Source organism: Rana temporaria, chromosome 2 (genome assembly GCF_905171775.1).
Source record: "Rana temporaria chromosome 2, aRanTem1.1, whole genome shotgun sequence".
Taxonomy (NCBI): Eukaryota; Metazoa; Chordata; class Amphibia; order Anura; family Ranidae; genus Rana; species Rana temporaria.
The window spans coordinates 144,720,782-144,740,825 of NC_053490.1; the positions used below are offsets into that span (position 1 = coordinate 144,720,782).

Consider the following 20,044-nt stretch of genomic DNA (forward strand, 5'->3'; position numbering starts at 1 on the left):
ACTATTCCTTCCCCTAATACCACCATTGGGGTACTGTGCCTCCCACTAATACCAATAATGAAGTATTGTTTATTCCCAATTTTTCTTCACGCTTGCTCAGTTCAGTCCCCTCAAAGTCTGAAGAACAGTAAACTGACCCTTTGTTTAGAAAGTTTAAAGGCCCCTGATCTAACTGAACATCTGAGACCCATGGTACATGGGGGCCCAGGCCATCTAGGGCATGACATACTCAGGGGAACTATACTCACACCACCAGGAGGATGACCACTTTTCCTAACCACCACCTACTTCTGGTCAATCAGATTTACCTGTATATAATCAAGTTTCTCTTTGGATGTGCACATTCTCGCCTTTCCCTTAGTGGTGCATTGCAGGGTTTCCTTAATTTACGTTTCATTTGCCAAATGCATCCCTTTCTCCAGAGGGGGGGCATTCTCTCACTCTACACTAGTCCCATGACTGCATGTGTTGTACACAGGTTGGGACCCAGAACATCTCCAACTCCCCCTGACTTCACACATCCAGACAAAACATGCCTATACGCTAAAGGGAAACCCCTCTTACAGGTAGAGTAATTAAGATCAGATCATTAACTCCAGACAAAGTCACATAAACCAGGACTGCATTGGTCAGGGAAAAACCTGAGATGATAAATACAAGAAAGAAACAAAATACAAACACGGGATCTCAGGACAATATAAATTTGATTATAGACCACCAGGGATTTTTACATAGCTACGTTTTCGTCTTCTATTGCATAGCCTCGAATATACTTGTAAAAGCGATAGATTCCTGTAACAGATTGACCCTCAAATTGCTGAAACTATTTTTCCATGACATTTAAGAAGTTTGCTCTTTAAAAAGATTGACAACGTTTTAGCACTCTTACTTTAAAAAAAATCATATAAATCTTTATTTATGGGCTAAGGTGTCATTATTTTAGGTACACAGTTCAGGTATGTTTTTAATAACTATTTATAAAGAGATATACAATAGAGTGGGTCTCTTTTTTTACAAAGAAACTAGAATAACAGCCAAAGGGTTTGTCACGGACAGACTGGGTAGAGATTAAAAGATTGGTCAGGTGTTTCTTGCTATCAGTCTGAAGTTGCACAAAGTTCACTTTACCCATCGTTGTCTTCGGTCCTCCCAAGACCTTCTGCTCTCTAGTTCTTTTGTCACCTCCTCCCATTCTCACCTCCAGGACTTCTACTGAGAATCTATAATCCAATGGAACTCCCTACCCCAATCTATCCGACTGTCTCCTACTCTGTCCACTTTTAGGCCATCCCTGAAAATCCTTCTTACCCTTATCACTTAGCCCTCCCTTTTAGATTGTAAGCTCTAACAAGCAGAGCCCTCTGATTCCTCCTATATTGAATTGAAAACGTAACCATATGAAACGTACGTCGGCAGCGGAACCTGGTAACGCGTACTATGTCCTACGTCACTTCCCTATATTGAATTGTGTTGTATCAATATTGCCTGCCCTCATGTTGTAAAGCGCTATGCAAACTGTTGGAGCTATAAATATTAATCCTGTATTCTAATAATTTCTAAAACTCCACCAATCATTGAATATCATGTAATAGATCTTCATCTATGAAAACAATTCACAAAGGGATTGAAAATCTAACCAGTGAGAAAGCAGCATGAGAATGAGAATCTGCATGTGTAAAAAGTAACAGCATAATGGACGATCATTTAAAATAATACCATCATGTGACAAGGAAAAGCTCAATATTATTAGTACAGTCTTATATCAATTAATTTTTGAATAGTTAACATAAAGTAGAACCATGGCCTCCCACTAAAAAATATGTACTACAGGACTTAATTCACGTGTGCATCTCACAAATACCTGTACATCCTGCCAGTGATGTCCACCTCATGCAACTTCTTCTGATTGTGTGGCAATAATACTGCACTGCTACTGAATTTAGAAAAAAGTTGCCACTCAAATGTAAGCTGTGCCTGTAATGTAGGTGGGGTGGTTGATCACCACGTCCTCTATGTTTTCCTCCTCATTGGGTGCCAAGCAAGGGTCACATGAAAGGCCTACCCCACAGTAGGTTCTTCTGGGCTATACTAGGCACTTAGGATAGGGTCACTGCCTTACACATGGAGTACCTTTACTGGAACAGACAACTGTACGCTAATAAACTCTTCTGGTGTTACTGTACATCAACACAGGCACTTGTGCATCTAGGAGGGACAAGCAGAGCCCTTGCCCTCTCCTGTCCAGCGTATCACTGCTACCTCACTCCCAATAACAGTATGGGATCCTGCTGTGCACCTAGCGGACTCCATGCGTGCACTCCTTAACTCTTTCTCTTATGTACCTACACAGGATGGGAGATGGATCACTGCTGAAGGAGTGCCAACTACATCTTCCTCACTGCAAGAGGCTATCTCATCTGTCACATGTTCATGCTTTCAACAGGCTACTAGAGAAACCTTTGTTCCCTTGATAACTACTGTATCTTCACACTGCATTAACTCTTGTACCGTTATCTTCATCATACCCCAATTTTTATAGTGACCTGAGTTGTAGACTATATGTGCCAGTTTCTTGCATTACACCCCTTGAGTAAATTCAGACCAGGCAAAGGTAAAGTTTCAAACTTTTTACTGGAATAAATTCCCATGATGACATATACAGACAACAGGCAGAAATAAAGTGCAGTCTTTTCCCTAACACCCCTAGTCCCTAACTCAAGCTTGTTGTTCTGCCAGCATAGTTGCATAGGAAAAAGTCCATAACTGGTTGAGTCCATGGATGGTACTGAACTCCGACCTCGGCATGACACTGGAAATCCAGACTCCGGCAACGACGACAAGTAAGGGTCCCTTAGTAAGCCATAACTGACCAGACCAGAACTTAGCCGAACTGAACCCGAGCTGAATCCCCCGAGGGTCCAGGCCTCTGTCCATTTTATAGCACACAAAACTGGCAGGGTCAGATAAACCAAGAAAAAACACAGGAATCAGTTAATTCCAGCCTTCTTAGTCAGGGTAGCATTACCACTACCTGCCAGTGCCTACATACCTGTTTACATTATAGTGGGATCAAAAAATGTTGCAGGAGTAGCTCAGTGTCAGAACTACCAGGGTCACAAGAGTTGCAATTGCGACCGGTCCCTGGAGTTCTGTCACTGTGTGGGGGGACAAAAATCTCGGAATGTGGCTCCATAGTCTCTCTCACACTGCCCAGAGCCAGCACTAACAGCCCGCCCCCCGCCCCTTCTCCTCACACAAATGGGAGAGGAGAGAGAGAACTGAATTTGCTTCCTCCTGTGTGTGTCTGGGGGGGAAAGCCCGTGGGAAAGCCCAGGAGCCTGAAATTATCTAGTGGAGGAAATGTGCAGTCAGCCCGTGCTTCCATCTATGGTGGGTGAAGTGCAGACTCTGCAGTAACAGGGGCTCTGAGAACCGTCAATTAAAGGGGAATGCTGGGACCGATGATGTAAGTGGGGGCTCTGGTTACCAGGGACCCCCTCTTATCAGAGTTACCCTTTACACCAGAGTCTGCAGTGTTTCCACTTACATCAGAGTTTTCACTGTTCTTCCTTAAATCAAAGGCCCCAGAGTTCTCCGTTATATCAGAGTCTAAAGTGTAATGGAACTATGCAAGTTTAGCTATAAAGGAGAACTCTGGATTCAGACGTAAATGGGAAAAACTGGAGATTCAGATGTAAAGCAGAACTCTGGATTCAGATGTAAAGAGGGAACTCTGTAAACTCTGATGTAAGGGGGGGACTCTTGTGATTAAATAAATATATACAATTAGAATTGGTATTCAATCACAAAATATAAGTATAGTGTATACTACAGAAAATATTTTGCTGTGCGCTGCTAAAGTCTTCTGCCGCATACACACCATCACTTTATGTGATGAAAAAAAACTACATTTTTAAAAACGTAAATTTAAATGACCATGTGTGGGGGAAAACGTCGTTTTATGTCTTGTGAAAAATGACAAAAATTTTTTTAAGCATGCTTCAATTTTTTGTGTCGTTTTCAAAACATCGGTTTTTGTTTCACAGAAATTGACCGTGTGTAGCAAAAAACGATGTTTAAAACAACGTTTTTAAACCCACGCATGCCCAGAAGCTAGTTATGAAGCTAGCTTCAATGGAAAAAAGTGGTGAACGTAACCTCGCTTTGCTAGAGCATTGTGAAAAAACGATGGTGTGTAGGCAACGTCGTTTTTGAAAATTGAAGTTTCAAAAACGTCGTTTTTTACTTCACAGAAAATGTAGTTTTTTTCCATCACATAAAGTGATGGTGTGTACGCGGCATTCAGTTTAAATTGAGGAAAACCTACCCAAGATGACAGGAAGGAGTCCGGTACCATAATAAAGGACCCTGCCCTGTGAGAAAAGGACCTCGGGACTAGAGGTCAGGGGGGCCCTTCATGTTTTCTTGCAATGGGGCCCTGAAGGTTCTAGTTATGCCTCTGGAGTGATTTTTTTAAGTGTAACCTGTAGCTTTCTGAATAGACAGCACTGCCCTGTTGATAATTTTTCGGCATGAAAAAAACGTAATTTAAAATGATCGTGTGTGGACTACACATCATTTTTCAGGTTCTGAAAAACGAAAAAAAAAAAAAAAATTCGAACATTCTGCATTTTTTACCGTCGTTTTAAACTATGTCGTTTTTCGGGTTGTAAAAAATGATCGTGTGTGCACTAAAACAACGTAAAAAAACCCACGCATGCTCAGAAGCAAGTTATGAGATGGGAGCGCTCGTTCTGGTAAAACTACCGTTCATAATGGAGTAAGCACATTCATCACGCTGTACCAGACAGAAAAGCGCGAATCGTCTTTTACTAACACGGAATCAGCTAAAGCAGCCCAAAGGCGAATGGAACTTCCCCTTTATAGTGCCGTCGTACGTGTTGTACGTCACCGCACTTTTCTAGATCATTTTTTTAAAACGATGGTGTGTAGGCAACGTTGTTTTAATGATGAAGTTGGGAAAACTTTGTTTTTTGGACATGCTGAAAAACAACGTTTTTTTTCATGCTGAAAAATTTTTTTTTTTTTTTTGAAAAGCCTATGGCGTGTGAACACACCCAAAAAACTTCACCCGGTGCAGAAAAAATGTGCACACACATAAAGAGTGTTCACAAAAACGTGCAGACGGGTGCAACGTCAAGTGGTCCTCCTGTGAAGAGGGACCCAAACCCTGATCCCCCGGGGCGTTAGGCTCCAGACGGGGACTGAGGTACTGTGGTCCGAGCAACCGAAGCCGACACGGACCCAACTTCCTCGGAGGGACTGCCGAAACAGAACCCTCCCAGTACTAGGTGGGGCTCCCCCGAAGGGAGACCCCATGAGAGCAGGCGAACTAAGCCAGAAGGCCATGTCCACCCACTCCCAAGACGTTCAGGGCTGGCCCGAGGACCCGCACCCTACTAATCACACAGTGAGACAAAACGTGCACAACAAAAAAAGACAAAAAAGTGACAAACACAGGCTTAAATAAAATAAAGTGGGGGAAGGGATAGTGGAGAGGAGAGTGAAAGAAGTGGCCATTGTGGTGAAACAATGACCAGGCCCTCCGGCCAGGAATAAAAAATTCCTCCGGTCCTAGCCAAAAGGCCCGGCCCAGGAGGCAGGTGCTAAAAAAAGCGTGTATCTGGTGCAGTGACCGTGGTATCCTTCAATCAATGTGTCCCTCACACACAGTGATCTTCAGATACCCCTGGACTGCCACTCCAGGGGCACATGCACCATAGGCTTTTCGTTCCATATCCGACCCCCCGACCGACTAGTGCAGCCCTCCACCCCTGCCAGCCAACCCAGCGGATTTGCATGGTCCTACCCCGTCATATCCCAGGGCATTACCAGCTCCTCCAACCGGATCGCTGACAGAGATAGCACTTACACCATCCAGCCAGAAGGCCAGACTAGAACTCGGCAAAAAGACCAAGACCAAGCACAGCACCCATCCTCACCAGGAGCACCCTTCCAGATGGCTCAGACTCAACCATGGGTCGGCCCCCAGTATTCTATCGGGCAGCACAGCGTAGTCCCTGCTGAAACCATCCTTCCAGGCGCAATGACGTCATTGGATTGCATCCACCCTCCCCATGTAGGAGGTGCTTCAGCGCTCCGCTGACAACTGATGAGGACAGATACCACACCCAGTCCTAGCCAAAAGGCCGAGAAGCGGCAGGGAAGACAACCTCGATCAGCATGGCCTAGAGTGTGCAATAGCCGAGCCTCGCCCTGGGAGAACCACCTTCATGATCATGGTGTCTCCCCTGCCAGGTAAGTATGCTGAAAAATGATCGTGTGTAAAAAAAAAAAGCTGTTGTGTCTGGCGTCTGGCATAGGGAGCATGTGGGACACAAACAAAGGAGAACTTGGCTAAGTCAGAGAGGGTAATTGGATTTGGTATTTAAGACTTTAGTTGTATTTTAATCATACAGAAGTGTGAAGTTTCTTTATCAGGTCACGATATGTGACGATTAATTGGCTTTATAATGAAGCTGTAGTTGTGGTTATTATCTGTGTGTCTAAACTTGATAAAGAACACTGAGAGGTGAGAACAAAGAATGAGGTCTGAAACCCTGCTGTTTATCACGTTACAAAATGGTTTGTACTTTTTCTTAGCATATAGCATTCATATTTTTTATATATTTTTAAAGGACTGTAGCTAGTGAGCTCTATTTGCTATTGCAATCTTTTTTCTTGGGGATCTCGCCATTTTAAGGATTGTCATTCAGGTGTGCTCTAGTCTTTTAAAGTGTTCACTCTTTAATATAGTCTTAATCATTGATAAAGCAGATGAACAGTGTATCTGTGGACTAATTAACACCCAGGCTGATTTTTTATGCTAATTCGTTTCCGTTTCTATGAAAAGGCACTGTTATTTTTTCTAACAATGTTTCAAATCTCCATGGCTTCCTGTACTCACAGCATGTCACATGGTTATAATACCCCAAACCTTCCAAACAATTGACAGTGTTGGCACTGAACCGAACAATGACATCCAGCTAATATATCCCTCTAGAGAGTAAAATGACGACTGATTCGCCAGTGTGAATGAGCTGAGTAATGACTTGGATGGCTGGCCTGACACTGTAATAAAGAAATGTCAAGCTCAGGTTTGTGTCATTGAGCCAGGATGGGTCTTATCTGAGATTGCAACTCAACCGACAAAGATTTACTGAGCCCTTGTGAAGTCAACTGAATAAACCCTCTGACACTGCATTATACATTTCTGCAATGTGTTTAGTATCTTTATTTATCTTCTATTTACTTCTATACAAGGTATTTATCTGGAAGAAATAGATTTAAGCACCCCCATGGCATTCCATTTGGCCTATATATCAGCTCTTTTATAACACTGGTGTTATGTCTTATCATTCTCAAATTAAGCTTATATACAGTATCTTCTAATATATCTATCTATTTAAAAATATATATATATATATATATATATATATATATATATATATATATATATATATAGAGAGAGAGAGAGAGCGAGAGAGAGAGCGATATATATATATATATATATATATATATATATATATATATATATATATATACACATACACACTTTATTGTCAAAAAATGTAGGACGCCTACCTTCACACGCTCATGAACCTTGATGGCATCCCAGTCTTAGTTTGTAAGGTTTAATTTTGATTTGGCCAACGTTTGCAGCAATAACAGCTTCAACTCTTCTGGGAAGGCTGTCCACAAGGTTTAGGAGTGTGTATGGGAATGTTTGACCATTCTTCCAGAAGTGCATTTGTGAAGTCAGGCACTGATGTTGTGCGAGAAGGCCTGGCTTGCATTCTCCACTCTAATTCATCCCAAAGGTGTTCTATCGGCTTGAGGTCAAAACTCTGTGCTGGCCAGTCAATTTCCTCCACAACAAACTTGCTCATCCATGTCTTTATGGACCTTGCTTTGTGCACTGGTACACAGTCATGTTGGAACAGGAAGGGGCCATCCCCAAACTTTTCCCACAAAGTTGGGAGCATGAAATTGTCCAAGATGTTTTGGTATGCTGACACCTTAAGCCTCGTACACACGACCGAGAAACTCGACGGGCGAAACACATAGTTTTCATCGTCGAGTTCCTTGTTAGGCTGTCGACAAAGCCAATTTTCTTCATTCCCGTCAAGGAAATAGAGAACATGCTCTCTTTTTGGCTCATCGAGTTTCTCGACAGTTTCCTCGACGAAAATGTACACACGACCGGTTTCCTCAGCAAAAAAATATCTCCCAGCAAATTTCTTGCTGGTTTTTGCAGAGAAACTCGGTCGTGTGTACGAGGCTTAAGGAGATCCCTTCACTGGATCTAAAGGGCCAAGCCCAACCCCTGAAAAACAACCCCACACCATAATCCCCCCTCCATGAAATGATTTGGACCAGTGCACAAAGCAAAGTCCATAAAGATATAGATGAGCGAGTTTGGGGTGGAGGAACTTGACTGGCCTTCACAGAGTCACCTCAACCTGATAGAACACCTTTGGGATGAATTAGAGTGGAGACTGCAAGCCAGGCCTTCTTGTCCAACATCAGTACCTAACCTTTAAAATGTGCTTCTGGATGAATAGACAAACATTCCCAAAGACACACTCCTTAACCTTGTGGACAGCCTTTTCAGAAGAGTTGAAGCTGTTATAGCTGCAAAGGGTGGGCCAACTCAATATTGAACACTACAGACTAAGATTGGGATGACATTAAAGTTCATGTACATGTAAAGGCAGGCGTTCCAATACTTTTGGCAATGTAGTGGATGTGTGTGTGAATATATATATATAGATAGATAGAGATAGATAGATAGATAGATAGATAGATAGATAGATAGATAGATAGATAGATAGATAGATAGATCTATATAAATATATATATATATATACATATATATATATATATACACACACACACACTATACTATACTATGCTATACTATACTATATATCTTGCCACCTACTCTGTGTCTTATGTGGCTGTTACTGTGCTTGTGACCCTCACTTGAAGTTAGGAGGTCACGGTAAAGAGAACAAACACAGCTATAAAAACACAGAAAAGATTCTCGCTATTCTTCCACTCTACAGTAGAAGAAAGTTACTGTCTGTGCCCCCACTGGGTTTTCTCAATTTCCATCTTAGTGATCCCATAGGAAATTTGGGAAATTTAATGCAATAGGTACAAAACGACTTCTGTTAAAAACTAGAAATTGTTTCAGCTTTATTAACCCATTAATTTGAGGTTGTCTGGTTTGTCAAGTCAACCCACTAATATATAAGATTAACATAGGAAGAGATGGAATTCACATGCAGCTTACATTACATTGACAAAAATAGAACATGTTGTTTCCAAAACAAATGACATAGAATTTAAAAAAATATTTGCAACATAGCATGTAGAACAATATGACTACAAATCTATACCACCTTCATTCCCCTCTAATACATTGTTCCTGCGGATCCTATTTTAAGCTTTAACCCTCTACATTAAATAAGACACACACAGGTCCGTGTCTTCTGGGCTGCCTGCTGTAAGGTGTCACTATGCGATTATCCCCAGTGTGAAGATGGTGTAGATTATCTCATTCAGTAGTCACATTCTTTGCCCTTCCTTCCGAGGTCTTTTCACAAATTATTAGATTCACACATTTTCCATTCGAACAAAAGATCTGCGAAATTGGATAAAAGATAGCAATCTTGTTTTATGATTGGAGTTGACACAAGGGTCACATCTCAGAGAGTTAAAAAATAAGATCAACTGGTCTCTCAATTTTATCATTTCCACTGATGGCTATCAACACGCTTTTGCCATATTCTCCTTCATTCACTAAACTGCAAAGTGGTGGAACACAACTCAAACATATAAATCCTTGATTTGGTATTAATACTTATATTGCACCTTCAAATGGAATTTACAGCTCCATATAGAAAAGATTGAACCAGTCACATCAGTCCATGCCCCCAAATTGAATATAATGTCCCCGCCATGGTCTAACAAATACAAGCATTTGGTTTGATTGGAAATCAGTTATTTACCTGTATAGTTCTGATTGTGGAAGTCTCCATTGAACGCCTACACAAACGCTTAGGCCTTGTACACACGGTCGGACCAAACCAATGTGACTGGTCCGTCGGACCGTTTTCATCGGTTCACCTCTGAAGTGGCCGTATGGCCTGATATGTGTACACACCGTCAGTCCAAAATCCGATCGGGTCAGAACGCGGTGACGTCAAACACACGACGTGCTGAATAAAATGAAGTTCAATGCTTCCAAGCATGCGTCGACTTGATTCTGAGAATGCGCGGGTTTTGAACCGATGCTTTTCTGTACTAACCATTGGTTTGGTCCGATGGGGCAGCGGTCCATCGGTTCGGTTTTGAAGCATGTTTTAAAATTTTGGACCGAAGGAAAACAGACCGATGGCCTATACACGCGGTCGGTTTGGTCCGATGAAACTGAACTTCGGTTCATTTTCATCGGTTCGGTCCGACCGTGTGTACGGGGCCTTAGAGAGTAGACATGTACACACTGAAATATTTAGTTTCGGATTTTCGTTTTCGTCCGAAAAATACATTAATTTAGTTCCTCCCGAAATTCGTTTTTATGTATTTTGTTTTGTTAAAAAATGCATTTGTCCGAAAATCCGAGTTAATTAAGGTCAAATCTGTCATTAAAGGCTTATGGTGTCTGTCGAATGTTCTAGGAAAATTTGTCGGAGCAGCTAAACTGTACAACACCACAATCGTACATTTCCGGTTGAATGTTCCGTCTACAAGCTATAGAAGAATTCTAATGTTGTATGACACTAGTAATAATTATATCTATAAATTATTATTACTAGTCAACCAACATTCAAATTTTTCTGTAGCCTATGGGCTGAGCATTTGACCGTAAATGTACAATTGCGGCGTCGTACAGTTTAGCTGCTTGTCGAATCTTCTTAGAACTTTTGACAGACAACATAAGCCTTCAATGACAGATTCAACGTTTGTATGTTTTTGGCTGCTTCGTCGAATGTTCGTCGTTCATGTCGAATGGTCTACCCCAACACTGTCTCTATAATGTTAAATCTTTCCTCTCTATGTAGAATAATCTTGGACTAATAGAGTTAGGTTAGGCACATTCGACCACAAGTTTGATAGACACAGATTGCTATTGTCAGCATCATGTCTAATGTCCTATCTATATCGAACTGTTGTAGAAACGAAAACAAAAAAAAAAGCATTTTTTTATGTCGGATCTTTCGGATTTTAGATTCTGTGCGTTCGTTTTTGTTTGTTAAAACGATAATGAAAATACCCAAAATTCGGATGAAAATGCATTCGGACAAAAAGGAATGCACATGTCTATTAGAGAGTATACCTTGTATATGGTGGCTGTGCTTAGTGATTTTGTATTTTATAGCTACATACAACTGACATGCTAAACTAGTGCTAGACAAATCTAGACATATGGGCCCGGATTCACAAAGCATTTGCGCCAACGTATCTCGAGATACGCCGCGTAAGTGTAACTATGCGCCGTCGTATCTGTGCGCCGTGCCCACAATCTGAGATACGCCTAAAAATAGGCTTCCTACGACCGATGTAACTTGCCTACGTGGTCGTATCGTGGGCGCATATTTACGCTGGGCGCATTTGCCGCTCCCATTGATTTTCTATGCACATATGCAAATGAGGGAGATACGCCGATTCACGAACGTACTTGCGCCCGGCGCATAATATATGCGGTTTGCATAAGTCTTACGTCCGGCGTAAAGTTATTCCCCATATATGAGGCGCAACTCATGCTAAGGTATGGACCAGGGAACACAGCCGTCGTATTTTACGTTGTTTACGTAGTACATGAATAGGGCTGGGAGTAGTTCCGACGTGATTCTGAGCATGCGCACAGGGATGCGGCCACGGGACGGCAGAAAAAGACAGCATGTACTGACACATGTTCAAAATATAAGACTCTCCACTACATCGCAGTCTAATATATTTTTGCTCAGCAAAAATGATAAATAAGGTCTATACAATAAAAGCCATAGCCACAATAATCATACAGTTTATAGACATTTTTACTTCTTCCTTAGGTAAGGAATGTCACAATTACTAGTTAAAGTAATATTTATGAATTTTCCAGAAACAGACGAAGATGAACCTATATGAAGAGCTTTTACAAGTAATATCACTTAAAAAAAGATCGATAATAGCTCAACACACACTGACCTACCTCAGCTCAGCCTCAGCCGTGGTGTGCGGTCACAGCAGGCACTGTCAGTCACACTCACACCGTCAGAGAGGAGCTGAGGAGAAGAGGAGAGGCGATGTGGCACGGCGGTGGCCGCATTGTAATTCCCGCCTTGTGGAGCCTGCAGTGCCTTTGATGGACATCACACATCCCGCGATCCCGGCATTGGTGCTGCAGGCTCCAGAAGGCGGGACCTGCTATGGCACTCGGTCACACTTGGCCACACTCGGCACCAGCGACACTCAGCCACTTTCAGCCGCACCAGATCGGTCCCGACTCCCGATGCTCGGAGGTAACAATGGAATGCAGCATTCCATAGATTCCGGGCTTTTCGGGGACCCATTCGGGGCTCCAGCCCCCCAAGCCCCGCCCTAATGACACCCCTGCCTGCTTCCCTTCAACTTCAAATTACAGCATGTAGAATGGGTGACATCATTCCCTCAAGATCTGGGGAAAACTGTGTTGCAGTGTCTTTTTTTGCGAGAATTGAAATATTCACCATTCCCTGGGGTCATGTAGGCAAAAGAATAAAGTCACCCTCTACACTGCGAAAGTCAGGGGAGTAAATATATTATCTTCTTTGTTTTAAATGCTGCTTTCCAGTAAGGGGTAGTCCACCTTAATTTGTAACATAGAAATTGTCAACTAAACATTATCAGAACATTTCTGATAGCCTTTTTCTAGATTTTTTCAAGTTGCTTATGAGGTGAAATTATAGATGTCCTATATAATAGCGAGCATCATTATTATTGGTACTCTTTGTGCTGAAAATAGAGGACAATAAATTGTGCAAGTATTACTGTGTAATGAGGCAACAAGTGAAGATATATGGCATGTCCATTCTTGGCAGCAGAATGCAGACAACCTTTATTACCAGGAATTGCAGTATATGAGTATTCTTCCCCTGAGGATTTAATACAGCATATGAAAATTCAATATGTCTTATGTATCATTTTCTATTGCTTTTTAGAATGGCACAATATAAATAAAAGATAAAGTGATGATCTTGTTTAATAATTATAGTAATTCATTGTTTCTTTTAAACAGATGCCTGAGAAGATTGTCAGTGAATGTTACAATTCTGGGTCAAGTTTCCTCATTCTCTTTACTGACGGAACTGGGCAAGTTCTGTATCCAGCAATTATAAGGCCATTATATGTTGTTCTCATATTGTACTGACTATATGATACTTACAAACTTCTACCTATTCATGAATGGGGCAGTTCTAAAACTTTTTGCAGGTTACCGATTTTCGTAATTTTGTGTATTGTTTTATTTAAAATAATTAATGGTAGATAATCTAATTTTTGTACATACACTATATTGTGTAAGTTCAATGATTACGAGCATGTGTGTTTTTTTTGCAAGTCGGAATTGCATACAGGCGATCGGAATTTCCGACAAGAACTTTTCCCGTCGGAAAATTTGAGAACCAGCTCTCAAATTTTTGCTGTCATAAATTCCGACCGAAAAAGTCAGATGGTGCCTACACATAGTCATAATTTCCGACCAAAAGCTCACATTGAACTTTTCTTGTCGGAAATTCCGATCATGTGTACGCGGCATTAATGTTCTGCAGCATAGATGTTGACTTCTGCTCAGGTCTCCTGCTGTTCAGGTCCCACTTGCTTGCCAGAGTGTCTCAATCAGTCAAGATGAGGGTTCCTCTCAGCTTCCTTCCTCTTTTTCTCCACACACCATCTCTCTGTCTCTCTCTCTGGCACCCTCTGCCTAGAGGCAGAGCCCAGCACAGAGGTCCCCTCCAGGCCTCTGGATCCTGGATTATCTCTCCACATGGCCAGGCTCCTGAGCAAATATGGGCCAACTCTCCACCTTCTGGGCCATCCTTACCCAGGAATTGGTAGAGCTCCCATAAATATTCAGGCTTCTATCTCCATTTTTGCCGAGGAAACCGGTCGTGTGTACATTTTTCTTTTACAAAAAGTTTTATTGGCATAAAATCCAGCATATAACGAGAATTTCTTTAGATGGTTACATCGTACAGTAGACAAACAAGGTGATGGAAAAACGATAATACAAAACGACACAAAGAGACCCGTATCACACACCCTGGTAACAAACCTAATGTCCCATACAACGAGATGGAAAGTGTGTACATTTTTCGACGAGGAATCTGTTGAGGATCCCGTCGAGCCAAAAAGAGAGCATGTCTTCTTTTTCCTCGATGGGAATGGAGAAACTTGCCTTGTCGAGTTCCTCGACAGCCTAACAAGGAACTCGACGAGGAAAACGATGTGTTTCGCCCGTCGAGTTCCTCGGTCGTGTGTACGAGGCCTAAGGCTTAATTAAATTTACCTAACATTTTCACACTATGTGCACAGGAGGGTGCTACACAAAGAATAATCAGAACCAATTTATGGTAATTAATCACTTAAAGACCGCCCACCGCATATATACTGCCGCAGGGTAACTCTATTGCATGAAACAACATACCTGTATGTGATTTTGTGCAATAAATACTATGGGCGCACCCCCTGAACAGAGCAAAAGCCAATTAGCGGGTCTGGCAGACCCGATGTCCGCTGCCCCCCCCCTGTGATATGTAAACAAGGCAGATACCCATTCTGACAGGGAAGTACACAGAGATGTTCTGTACACAGATCTCTGTGTTCTTCCTATCAGTCCATCCCCTGCACAGTTAGGCCACTTTCACACTGGGGCGGTGGGTGCGTCGGCGGTAAAGCACAGCTATTTTTAGTGGCGTTTTACCATCAATTTCGTGCCGCTATTCGGCCGCTAGCGGGGGGGCTTTTAACCACCGCTAGTGGTCGAAAAACGGTTAAAACCACCTGCAAAGCGCCGCTTTTTAGCGTCCTGCCAGCGCACCGCTCCAGTGTGAAAGCCCTCTGGCTTTCACACTGGAGTGTGAGGAGCGGCTCTTTCAGGGCGCTTTGCAGGCGCTATTTTTAGCGGTATATCGCCTGCAAAGCACCTCAGTGTGAAAGGGTTCTTAGAAAACACTCCCAGTGGACACACTTAACCCTTTGTTCTCCCCTGATGTTAATCCCTTCCCTGCCAGTGTCATTTATACAGTAACAGTGCATTTTTTTTAGCGCTGATCACTGTATTGGTGTCACTGGTCCCCAAAAAGTGTCACTTAGTGTCAGATTTGTTCGCCGTAATGTCGCAGTCCTGCTAAAAATCGCTGATTGCTGCCATTACCAGTAAAAACAATTACAAAAATTAAAAGTCCATAAATCTATTCCAAAGTTTGAAGACGCTATAACTTTTGCGCAAACCAATCAATATACACTTATTGGGATTTTTTTTTACCAAAAATATGTAGAGGAATATATTGATAAAGAATTTTTATTTTTTAAATGTTTTTTTTGGATATATATTATAGCAGAAAGTAAAAAATATATATTTTTTTCAAAATTGTTGATCTTGTTTTGTTTATAGGGCAACACATTTACAGCACAGAGGTGATTAAATACCACCAAAAGAAAGCTCTATTGGTGGAAAAAAAAGACATCAATTTTATTTGGGTACAGAGTCACACGACAAGGGTCACACGACGTGCAATTGTTAGTTAAAATGCTGCCGTGCCGTATTGCAAAAAAATGGCCTGGTCATTAAGGGGGTAAAACCAGTGCCGATCCTGACCTCCCTGGGGCCCTAAGCAAAATGACATGTCACATTAAAGTTGAGAAGTGGGGGGGGGGGGGGGGGCACTGCCGACAGTGACATGTGACATTAAATATTAAAGTTGAGAAGCAGGGGGAGGGGGTGTTCTGCTATCGGAACTGACATCTTACATTAAAGTGAGAAGGCGGGGCTGCTGACTTCTTACCTCTTCTCCCATGCAGCCAGCGAGTTGAGAAGCGGGGTGAGGGGCCAAAAATGACTTCTCACCAGGCGGGGCCTCTAGTAATTTGGGTAGCCCTCTGCAGCTTTGCGGGGGCCCTAAGCGGCTTGCATAGTGAGCCTATAGGGTGGATCGGCCCTGGGTAAAACCTTCCTGGGCTGAAGTGGTTAAAATCATGTATTTAGACATACACATTTAAAAAATAAATGAATATTCAGCAGTGGCACAAAACGGCTATTACCTGTTAGGTTTCATTGTGTGCCTTGAGTTCAGTTTTGTAGTAGGCAAGAAAGATGTAAATGAAGACTAGAAATGCACAAGATATATGTAATCGGGTATTTATGGGCAGCCATTTTTTGTTGCAGGAAAATCCTTATACAGCATAATGTACTCTCCGATGTTACTGTTGTAAAATGATATAGAGACACTTAGGGGCCTGAGAATGTTTGTTTTCAGTTGAATTACTACACGAATGCCCATTTCATTTAGTGCACGCCCACACACACTTGCACTTACCAAGATATATTGTAAGGCACTAATGGAAACAGCACAGCAGTACAGTATAGTAGTTTTCTGTGCTCTTGTGTATAATTATCATTAGGAAGTGACTCAAAGAGCATTAGCCTAGTAATAACTTATCATTTTAGATGTATGTTATCTTTAAAAACCCATGCAGAGATAACAGGGCCTGTCCCTGGTTGTTAGAAGTGCCTTTTAAAATATTATTTTGTATGAATTCACACAATAGTGTGCTTAAGGAGCCTGTGTGAAATATAGGAGCTGCTGCTGACTTGTTTGTTGAATGCACCATGGCAGTCTGTTTTCTTTTCATTTCGCTACTTGATGAGTCAAGAACCTAAATTAGGGCTCTTTTACGCGGGCAGACCATTTACGGATGAAAAAGGGACATACATTGATCCCTATGAGATTGCGGGTGTCAGCGGATGAAGATCCGCTGACCCCTGATCTCATCCGGGTCCACAATCCTCTAATTCTGCAGACGGCGGAAAACCTTATTTTTCCATCCGTCTGCAGATCGGATAGGGTGAACATGACAGTCCGTGTTCATTCGATCCCCCCATAGGGGAGAGCGGAGATCTGACAGGGCGGTCCCTGCACAGTGTGTGGGGACCGCCCTGCCATCCGCCGGCTCAGCGCGGATCAGCGGAGGTTCGCGGGGTGGATCATCACGGATCCGTTCCGTGTGAAAGAGCCCTAACAAGTGTCCTGAAACCTACTTTTTCCAGGTCTGGGGTTTAAATAACGACCTTTACGGATTTTCTTTAAAACTCTGTTGACCTCCCTGTTAACTGTCTGTAACTCAAAGGCAAAGCCAGAGGATAATATGTATAGATTGATGGCGCAAAAACCAGGAGAGCACAGTCAATAATAAAAAAGTACATATATCATATGGTCCATGTCAATAACAAAAATTGGAACATAATAAATGAATAAAATAAGTCAATGGATCAATAATCCAATTTAAGTCCAATAGCACAATAGTGGCAGCAAAATCCGGAGGTAGAAGCAAACTCTGAAAGATATGTTTAAAAAAGAGAAAATGCGCCAACCTAAGTGCAGTAAGTAGGTATTTAATTCAAGCAATTTGCACAGTAAAAATGGCTACTCACAAAACCAGTATAAATACAGGCATGTAATGGAAGAGACGGCTGGTCCGATGTCACAACTTGTAGTCAGCAATGCAACAGGCTGGTCTCTTATCCTGGTCCCCCGGGTGATGTAAATGAAGGTCTAAGATGTTCGGGAGCCTTTGGGGAACCCCACAGAGAACAGGAGCCGTGGATGCTGTACCAGAAGCGGCGTGCGTTCCAGCGTGGAACGCAGCGTATCGCCGTATAACCGGAAGATCTGATGAACCAGCGGAGGCTGAGAAACGCGTCATCCCATTGGCCGTCCGAAGCCCCTACGTCACTTCCGGTTATACGGCGATACGCTGCGTTCCACGCTGGAACGCACGCCGCTTCTGGTACAGCATCCACGGCTCCTGTTCTCTGTGGGGTTCCCCAAAGGCTCCCGAACATCTTAGACCTTCATTTACATCACCCGGGGGACCAGGATAAGAGACCAGCCTGTTGCATTGCTGACTACAAGTTGTGACATCGGACCAGCCGTCTCTTCCATTACATGCCTGTATTTATACTGGTTTTGTGAGTAGCCATTTTTACTGTGCAAATTGCTTGAATTAAATACCTACTTACTGCACTTAGGTTGGCGCATTTTCTCTTTTTTAAACAAAGCCAGAGGATACACAATTATTTTATTTGCACAGAAAAATCTATGAAGAAATCTGTTTTCTCAGTTGTACCAAAAAGTCCTGTATTTTAGTACTTGGTACCAATGAACTTTAGAATTTACGGTATCCCCCCAGTAGCTCTGGTATGAGACTTCCGGATATTTAAGCACTAGGGTTGCCATCTTTTCTTCAAGCCAAACCCAAACACTTTAGCAGGCTGGGACACCTTTGGGTGCACCAAGAAGAATAGTATTGTGGTGCGTATAGCACGCTGCAGCGAACAGTGATTGTGGGCAAATTGCTTTTGCTGACATCATCACCCTGCATCCCAGTAATGCCGAAATTGCCAGATGGCAACAGATTTGTGTGTGACTATCTTGGTTACATGGGGAGCCACAGCCCAGTCCACCTGAAACCCGGACAAATGATTCAAACCCCGAACTGTCCAGGTGAATACCTGACAGGTGGCAACCCTATTGAGCACTACCCTGTTATATACATTACAGAAAACAGATGTTACATCCCCTTAACTAGCTTATAACTTAAAGGCTAAGTCCACCTTTTCCAAATAAATAAATGCACATAAAAAAAAATGCACATATATTTGCAGCTAAAAAATGTGCATTTATTATTTTTTATCAGAGGTTCACAGGTGCAATGCACAGACCCCTGAAGACATTTCCTCCAGTGTCAGTAGACTACACCTGCGGTAATCATCACACTTGTGTGTCATTGAGAGCTTCATCCAAAATAGTTTAGATGGAGCCTGTCATGAACATATAAAAAATAAAATCGAGCTTCGAGGGTGCTAGCTCGGCAACCTGGGGTCACAGAGTATGTAGCCTAAGTCCTAACCCACCACTGGGGCTCCTGCGAGCTATGGTTCCAGAGCTATGACGCTCCTTGCGCAGCCTGTCAGAAGCTAAATACAGAGCGGTCACTTTTAATACAAGCTGACACACTCTGTTTGCAGCAGACTGATGCCGCGTACACACGATCGGTTAAACCGATGAGAATGGTCTGATGGACCATTTTCATCGGTCAAAACCGTTTGTGTGTGGGCGCCATTGGTTATTTAACCATCGATTAAAAAAAAGTCAACTTGTTTTAAATTTAACCGATGGATTCCTAACCGATGGGAAAAAAACGATCGTTACTAGGCACAACCATCAAGTCGACGCATGCTTGGAAGCATTGAACTTCGTTTTTTTCAGCACTTCGTTGTGTTTTACGTCACCGAGTTCTGACACGATCGTTTTTTTAACCGATGGTGTGTAGGCGTGACGGACCATCAGTCAGCTTCATTGGTTAACCGATGAGAACCATCCATCGGTCCGTTCTCATCGGATGGACCGATCGTGTGTTCGCGGCATGAGGGGTTGAGCTCACAGTGCCTCTCCTCACTTCTTGTCAGAGGCACTGAGCTCAATGAACAGCTTGGAGTCTTGGACCAATGGTAAAGTTCCATTGGTCCCAGCTGTCCAATAAAAATTCTGCAGTGGAGGCACACCTCTCACTGCAGTGTCATAGAAGGGGCATGTGTCTAATAGACAAATGTTCCCTTCCAGCCCAGCCCTCTTAACTACAAGGAAAAAACATGTTTTTATGCGTATAAGGCCCCGTACACACATCCGAGGAACTCGACGGGCAAAACTAATCGTTTTGCTCGTCGAGTTCTGTGTGAAGCCGCCGAGGATCTCGGCGAGCCAACTTTCCTCATTGA

The 20,044-nt window shown here is 42.7% G+C and overlaps 1 protein-coding gene and 1 non-coding gene across 2 annotated transcripts in view; one reads left to right on the forward strand and one right to left on the reverse strand.

Moving 5' to 3' along the window:
- Positions 1-6,128: 6,128 nt before the first annotated feature.
- Positions 6,129-6,287, reverse strand: LOC120929858. Its single transcript, XR_005747526.1, has one exon. It is a non-coding gene; the product is annotated as a U1 spliceosomal RNA (small nuclear RNA).
- A 7,002-nt stretch (positions 6,288-13,289) lies between these two features.
- The window catches only part of ERICH6B (glutamate rich 6B), a 53,763-nt gene continuing 47,008 nt past the window's right edge, over positions 13,290-20,044 (forward strand). The window contains exon 1 of the mRNA XM_040341272.1: positions 13,290-13,368. The gene's annotated coding sequence lies outside the window, so the exon portion shown is untranslated. The remainder of the gene's footprint in view (positions 13,369-20,044) is intronic.